The following is an 8,394-nucleotide window of genomic DNA, read 5'->3' as shown; positions in this document are numbered from 1 at the left end:
ATAACCCATCCACCCTGCCACCACACTGGTCTGGCCCAACCTTCATACACCAGGCCTCACTGCTCCCCCCCCCCCCCCCCCCATCGTCTTAACCGCCTGTTGATCCTGTTCATCTGTTCTCTCCAGAGCTGCGCCACCGTTATTGAGCGCAACATCCTTCTCTCTCAGTGGCCTCTATTCTACTGCCAGACTGTTCCTCCAGTCATGGGAAGAACCGACCCTAAGCTGCCTAAAATCGCCTTTGATCAGCGCCGCCAGACGCGCCAGGAGGGCGCAGGCACTGACGGAGGGGACTCCCTGGCTTCATCTGACATGGCTCTGACCCGTGAGGGTGACCTAAAGGCTATCATGCTGGACGTCAAGTCCACTGTCACCAACATAGCAGCCCAGCTGGATCAACTGTCAGCCCGCTTGGACACAGTAAAAGCCAGAGTCGATTCCCACGATGCCCGCCTCCTGCACGTAGAGACCAGGGTATCGGACGCGGAGGATGCCGCCACCCAGGACCGTCAAACTGCTGCAGATGGACAAAATACTGGATCTCATCCGGAAGAAGAATGAGGATTTGGAGGCGTGCTCCGACAGGAGCAACCTCCGCATCACTGGAGTGCCTGAATCCACCAATATCTCTCATATGGAGGATTATGTGGAACAGTTGGTTCGTGAGCTCTTTGGCGACATTCTCTCCCCTGTCTTCATTGTCGAACGGGCCCACCGCTCCCTCGGCCCTCGCCCTGCCCCTGGCCTGTCGGCCCGCCCCATCATAGCAAACTTTGAACTTCAGGGACTGCGATGCCATTCTATGGGTGGCCAGAGAGAAAGGGGAAATCCGTCACCAGGGCAACTCCCCGTCGTTCTATCCTAACTATACAACTGCGGTTCAGGCGGCTCGCCGTGAGTTCTTACTGGCTAAACGACTCCTCCAAAAGCACAAGATCTCCTACTCATTGGTATACCCTGCCAAACTGCGTGTCAGACAGGGCTCCAAGACTCATCTTTCCGGATCCCAGGGAGGTGTTTGCTAAAAGACTAGACAGGCCACATCGTTCTTCACCCACCAACTCCCAAGCTGCTGCTGCTGACAATCTTAGTGATAATGTTTGACCTTGGCTAGCCATGTTTGTTTGTTCTTTGGACCTTTTGTCACTCAGGCTCTCAGTTTGAATGATGACTATTGAATCAACGTTGTTTCCCAGGCTATTACGATTCATATCTTTTGCTGTTGGCACGGTGTCCTATACTTCTTGCTGCTCATTCCTTGTTGTCTGCCACTACCTTGGCTAACCTGTCTTTCTGGCAGGGGTGTATTCTGAGCGTTGCCATGCCCCCGCGGGATGATTGCCTTCTCGGACACAGTCATTTGCCTTCCTAGTTGTGGTCCCTGGGGTGGGTAGGTGTGGTACCTCAGCCTGATTGGGGGGTTGGTGTGGGAGCGGGGTGGGGGGGGGGGATTTTCTGGGTTTTTAATTTTGGGGGCGGGCTTGCGTGGTTGGCTGTTGCGGGCCTGGGTTTTGAGACTTCCTAATGAGGCACCACTGTTCCTCTTAGCACCAGCTCATGTGCCGAGCCCTTTCATGACATGTCTTTTATCTCCTGCGTTCCAAATTCCTGTTGGGGGTATAGTATTGTTTGACCTGTTGCCTCCTTATGAGGCATTTGTTGTATTTTCGATTGCACTATTTCAACGTGATTCCATGGTTACTGCACTGCTACTTTCCCTTGTCCATTGCACCGCTCACTGCATTTGCACTCAGACACTGCTCTCTCCTACACCTTTTTTCGGCACTCTGCCCCTTGACAAAGCCCCATGACTGACACTACACTTTGGACCTGGAATGTCCGTGGACTGAATGACCACGACAAGGCACGACTGGTCCATGCCCACCTCATTTGGCATAAAGTGGACATATTTGTTTTTTTTTTACAAGAGACCCACTTGTTACCGGCCACCTCCTCCAGACTTCTTTCCAGACATTGGGGTGAAATCCACTCTTCCTTCCACTCCAACTATTCACGGGGGTGTCCATTTTGCTGGGCAAAGGGATCCCATGGCAGACCTCTCAAGTGTTCATCGACTCTGGGGGGCGATTTGTGATCCTACATGGCACCCTACGGGCCCAGCCTTTGACGCTTGCTGCTTTATATGGCCCAAATTGCGACGACCCGGACTTCTTCGCGCAAGTCTGGCACCACATTTCATCCTTTGGTCCTGCTGCGCTCCTGTGGGGGGGGTGACTTCAACGTAACATTGTCCACTGCTCTAGACCGGTCCGGCACTCGTGCCTTTCACCCATGTGCGGCTTCACTCCTTAACTCCATTCTCTCGGACAACTCCCTGTACGACGCGTGGTGTCATGCTCACCCTGCTATACAGGAGAGCACCTGTGTCACTGGTACTCGCGGCTGTTGGTCCCGTATCGATTTGTGGATCACTAGTCCGGATGCCCTGGTCTGGTTCACCTCCGTTGATCATATGGCGCGCACTCTCTCAGATCATGCAACCATTCGCCTATGCCTCCGTCTCCCACATTCTCCTTGCCGTGCCTTTTCCTGGCGGTTTCCCCCTAACGCACTACGCGACTCGATCTTTTGTGACGAAATACAAACCGCAATCACAAATTATTTCGAGCTCGACGAGGGTTCTGTGAACTTCCCGTCTACGCTTTGGGAAGAGTTTAAAACAGTTATCCGTGGGGAATGTATCTCCAAGCAGTCTGGCGTTCTCTGCTCCACCGCGGCACTCTTGACAGATTGGAGGGGGGAGATTAAGGCACTCAACGCTTCTCACGCCCAGGATCCGCGCCCTGACACGCTTGCTCAGATATGTGGGAAACTTACTGACTTCGCCGACGAGGCCAACAGAGAACTGGCATTTCTCGGTAGGGAGGCACGCCGCTTCGGTGAGGGTGATCGCCCTGGCAAAACCCTTGCCAACCTCCTCCACCAGCCTTGGGCTGCATCCTACATCACCGCTCTTCGGGACGGTGGCCCTGACCGCACCACCTCCTCTGAGGAAATTAAAGCGCGCTTCACCACTTTTTGCGCACAACTCTACACATCCAGATCGGTACCACCGCGTGAGGTACTCAACCAATATTTTGACATCCTTCAGCTCCTTTGGCTTGACATTTTCCATCGGGAATATCTTGATGAGCCCTTCTCTAAAGAAGAAATTCTGGCGGCAATCAAAAGTATGCCCGGTGACAAGGCCCCCGGCTCGGATGGCCTACCGGCCTCCTTGTTATAAAGCTTTTTCTCCACTTTTGATTCCCCATCTAGCCTCCATGTATAATGAATCTTTCGAAACGGGTCAGTTCCCCCCCCCCCGTCGCTGCGTGAGGCATTGTTGACTCTACTCCTAAAGCCGGACAAACCACCCGAACAGCAAGACTCATACCGTCCCCTAACCCTTATCAATACAGACAATAACATTTTTGCCAAATTGCTCGCTTCCCATCTCCTTCCTCTCATGCCGCTCGTTGCCCGCCCAGATCAGTCCGGCTTTATTCCTGACCGCGCGACCTCTCACAACTGAACTATTTTTTCCGTCCTTCATCAAATTAATCATGCGCTCCCGGCAGTGGCCACCCTGCTCGATGCCACCAAGGCCTTCGATACCTTGGAGTGGCCCTTCCTATTCTATCTCTTCCCCCATTTGAATTTCGGCCAGGTCTTCTTCACAAAGTGCTACTTCTTTACACTCTTCCATCTGCCCGTCTCCGTATCAATGGACAAATCTGAGCCCATTCCCATCGGGCGTGGTACTCGGCAGTGTTGTCCGCTGTCCCCCATGCTCTTAGTTGTCGCCATGGAACCCCTCATGGCTCGTCTCCGACAACATCATAACCAGAGGGGCATTGGTTTTGCGGCTCGTGCTTTGCTAGTCTCCATTTATGCGGATGACATTACTCTTTATGTCCGCACCCCCAAGAGAACCTCAGCCCACTGATCCGTGAGGTGATTTGTTTTGGCGGCTACTCTGGAATAAGTCTGTACTATTTCCCCTTACAGATGCCACAACACCCTTTGTTCCTGACTACCCCTTTGTGTGGGCATCGGAGCCCACTAGATATCTGGGCATTTGGTTGAGCAGGGACGTGGATGAACTGTGGAAAGTCAACTTCGGCCGTGCAGTGGACTGGTTCGAGTCCAAGATCCCTCTCTGGAACCGGCTGCCACTTTCTTTGGCTGGGCGTATTGCCATCGCCAAAATGGTGGTACTTTGAAGTTTCTATATTCATTCGTCAATGTCCCCATCCCTCTAACCGCTCACTTCTTTCGCAAGGTTCGCTCTCTGCTCATCACCCTAATTTGGGCCAGTCGGCAACCTCGGATCGCCTACAGCATCCTCACTCTTCTGATGTCACGTGGTGGGCTCGGCGCCTCAGATTTCAAGTTGTATGCTCTCAGCGCTCAGGCCAGATTTCTTCATTTCTGGCTTCACCTCACTCCGTTTCAACCTCACGTCGCGGTATAGGCTGATCTTGCCACCCCTTGGCCACTCACGACGGCCCTATTCGCCCGTCGAAACTCCTCCGCACTGAAATCGACACAGTTGAGACCCTGTGCTGGGCTTGGGACGGGCTCCGCAAATTTTCTGGCTCTGATATGCTCTCCGCGAACAATGTGCCACTCGCTCACCACCCCGCCTTTCCTCCTCTTCATTCTTTCAGGATGATGAAGCACGCCACTCGTCTGGGCCTCTCCACAGTCTCGGACCTCTACCCTGGGAACACATTCTTTGCGCTTGCCACTGACTCTGGCCTCATGGATACCCTGTTATACTACCAACTCAGAGCTATTTGCAGGAAGCTTCACTCCACATTGCATCAGCCCCCCCCTTCGATGGCCACTGTCGATCTTCTCTATGCATCCTCCTCTCCTAAAAGATTTGTCACTAAAATCTATGCTTACGCGCTAGCAGCGTCTTCTATCTCCACTGACCGGGTGCGCGTTGCATGGGGCGATGACCTGGAAGCCGAAATTTCCCAAGCCGATTGGTTGTATTGTTGTAATCAAATCAAACGCCTCTCCCCAAATTATCGTTTGCGCCTTATCCATTTTAAGTACATACATCGGTTTTATCGGACTCCTGCCCAACTTCACAAGCTAGGACTTATTGCTAGTGATAGATGCCTGTGCTGCTCCGTGCCCGCGGCTAACTTCTCTTACCTTGCCTGGCTGTACCCCTGGGTCTCCGCATACTAGCGCGAGGTATGCGCTGCTATTTCTGCAATCACTCGTCACTGATTCGACCTGATCCTCTCCTTTGCCTCTTAGGCTTTGTTAAATTTTGCCCAGACGCCACCCATCTCTTGACTGCCATGCTGCTGGTCCAAGCGCGGCGGAGGGTCGCCATGTGCTGGGGTCTCAGGCCTGCGCCCGAGGTTGCCCTGTGGCTTGAGGATGCCTCTCGTTGCCAAACACTCTTGTCTGAGTTCTGGGACCTTCAATCAGCCAGGTCTCGTCCAATTGACATTTGGGGTCCATTTGTGACCTACCTCTTAAGTCATGATTCACAGCGCCCTGCGACCTTTCCCGCGCTCCCCGCTGGCGCCCCGTCTGCGGTAGCTGCCGGTGTAGGTTCATGAGCTATCTCCTCTCTGCGCCCGCCCCCCTCTACTCCCTCTGCCTTTCCACCCTACGCATGGTGCCTCTTTCTGATGTATGTTTCATCTCCTTTGTGGTTACATGCTAGTGTCCCCTGACATTGTACCCAAGTGCCACAAGTTTACGATTGCCTCTGCTGTGCTATATTGTACTCACCGCTCTAAAGATGGGGCAGGCCTATCTAGTGAGAAAGGTATGTGAAGACAAAACAGTCTATTTAATAGTACAGCGAAGCTCAACTTGGAGAAAAACAAAAAATATCGCAGCTGCTTTCTGCTGAGGCGGAAAGAGTGAGACAGAAGTTAGTTTCGATCATGGCTCAATATGGCGGCTGAATACAAAATGGTGCTGCGAATGCTAACTTAAGACACGCAATGCATAAAGAATTCAGATAAAACGTTTCTATTCCAACACAGGCACACCCACTCAGGCAACCCTAACACCTACAAGTGTGACCTTAGCTCCACCACCTTCCAGATGGTATGCTCCAGGTCGTTACCAAGCAGACAATCCACATGCATAGATGGTCTCGCAGCTACCCTCGTTGAACCTGATACCCTCCCCTCTCATTTCAAAGGAAACCAGAGCCACAAAGTACTGGCTCTCACGGTTGTCAGCTGAAACAAATTGGTGGAACACATTACGGACTAAATAAGAGTAGGTCAGACATGATTGAACAAATGCATAGGCTTGGAAGGGATTTATTTATAATGATATAAGGCTTCTCACCCTTATTGTCACTCTTTGATAAACACACAGATACTCTGTTGCATGTTGAGGGTATCTTCCTCCTTTTACAGGCTTTCTCCAATTGACTCCGTCCGAGTAGGGAGAGGTAAACCATAGGACTTAAGAAAAAAAAAGAAAAGCTCTTGTGAGTTGTTATCATTTGTGCCACAGTCACCTTTTTCATCCGTGATTTATCAGTTCAAAGCTCTCTGTGTCCCTCACACACAGCCAGCGACTCTTTGAATAGTGTTAGGGAGTTGTGAAGAGGAAGGGTAGGTGCTCCGGAAATCCCCCAGAGGAGACCTTCCACTTCACCGTTGTTTCCCACCTGTCACCAACCCATTAAGGTGTGCCCGAATGTGGACCCCAAGACTTGCCTTTTACTATGGCGCACTGGACGAGCCAAGACTGCCTGGTTCACAGAGTTCATATCCACGTAGGTCTCTTACTTCTGTGCTCTGTTTCTCTGGTCCTCATCAGTGTCCTGCGGTGTCCTCACTTGCTTTCTCCTTCCGGTCCGTGTCCCCTCCTGACCTCTCTATCTTCGTGTCAACATCTTCAGTTTTATGCTACTCTCCCCTCCTTTGCAGCTTCTCTACTTGTCGCAGTTCCTGTCTCGCGCTGTCCATCCAAGGATCTCTTTTTGAGTTCCTGCAGCATTTTTAGCCACAGTACAGCTCTGCCCTGTCTCAACAGCTGTACTAGGTTGATTTCCTGTACCAGAGAAAAAGACTGGTGCATTGCTTACCATTTGTTGCAGTCTAATCCCACCAGTCATTTTGGAATTCTTGTGCCCGTGCCAAGGTTTATGTCTGAATACCTGCTCTGAAGACACTAGATGACACCCGATGGTTGTCATGCTGGCTCCTGTGTGTCTCAGAGGCTCCACTCTCTACCCATTGATGGTGACCCACTGACTGTTCTTCCTAGTACTGTCAGGCATGTGGGTTCTCTGCACTATCTCTCCCTCACCCAGGGACACTAGGGTAGCCTCTACTCTTTTCCCCAAACTATCTGGGGCAATCTCATCCCCAAGCACTTCACTAGCCAACCCCAGAGACTGCCCACAGGTGGGGGGCTGTGCCCGCTTGGGACACTTGGCATCTCCCTTGAAGTGCCGTTGCTTCTGACAGTCAAACTACTATAGGGGTGCCTTCCCTGCAGAATTACTGTCAGGGAACCATTTATTCTGAGTCCTGACCAAAATAACTATTTTGGGGTTCTTTAGAGACCTCCTTGATTTTTGTTCTCCCCTCTCCTTCTGGTGAGGACACTTTCTACCCTTGGGGTGATCCTCCCAGATACTGTCTTGTGGACCATGGTGCTGGCCCAGCAGCCTGCCTTCTTTGAAAGCTCCTTCAAGTCAAAAATGTTACTGTCAACAAGGTGTTGGTACAGATCTAGAAAACAAGACTGAATATGTGCTCTTTTGCAAACCAATTATAGTGTTATACAGCTTGTACCAAGTGTGGTAAAACTGTTTGTTGGACTACAAACTTTGAGATGGTGTGAGTCTGATTCCCCGCACCCCCTCACAAGACTTTGGCCTATAGTCCTGCTAGCTCACTGTACACCATCCAAACCCCTAACCTATAGAGTAACAAATGTGTGTGCGCAACCTCAGAACATGATAACCTGATCCCCCAAGGAAATCGTGGTAACAGATCTGGAACCTTTTCGTTTGGACTTTCCTGCATACCCAAGGAAGTACATAAGAACTACTCAGCAAGGCTTTACAATATTTATTGTAGCATTGAGATTCTTGCATAAAAGACATGCGCTGCGATTATGAGTAGAATGAAACACATTTGCGTACTTAGCATAACAAGAACAGTGAAAAGAATAAACATTTCCACCATTGTGCTAAGACTGTATATATGCAAGCAAATAAGTACTGAGTATATATGTATTCCTAACAAGCGATCCCTAACCGAGTCTTGCCTATGGTGGGCCACCTACCAAATCTCTGCTGAGTGGACTAACTCCCAGTAACCTGTGGGTAAGCTGGACCTATCTTGTGTTGGCATGCAGGAATCAGTTGAGCTGCAATTCTGA

Source organism: Triturus cristatus, chromosome 11 (assembly GCF_964204655.1).
Source record: "Triturus cristatus chromosome 11, aTriCri1.1, whole genome shotgun sequence".
Taxonomy (NCBI): domain Eukaryota; kingdom Metazoa; phylum Chordata; class Amphibia; order Caudata; family Salamandridae; genus Triturus; species Triturus cristatus.
This window is presented reverse-complemented; position numbering follows the sequence as displayed.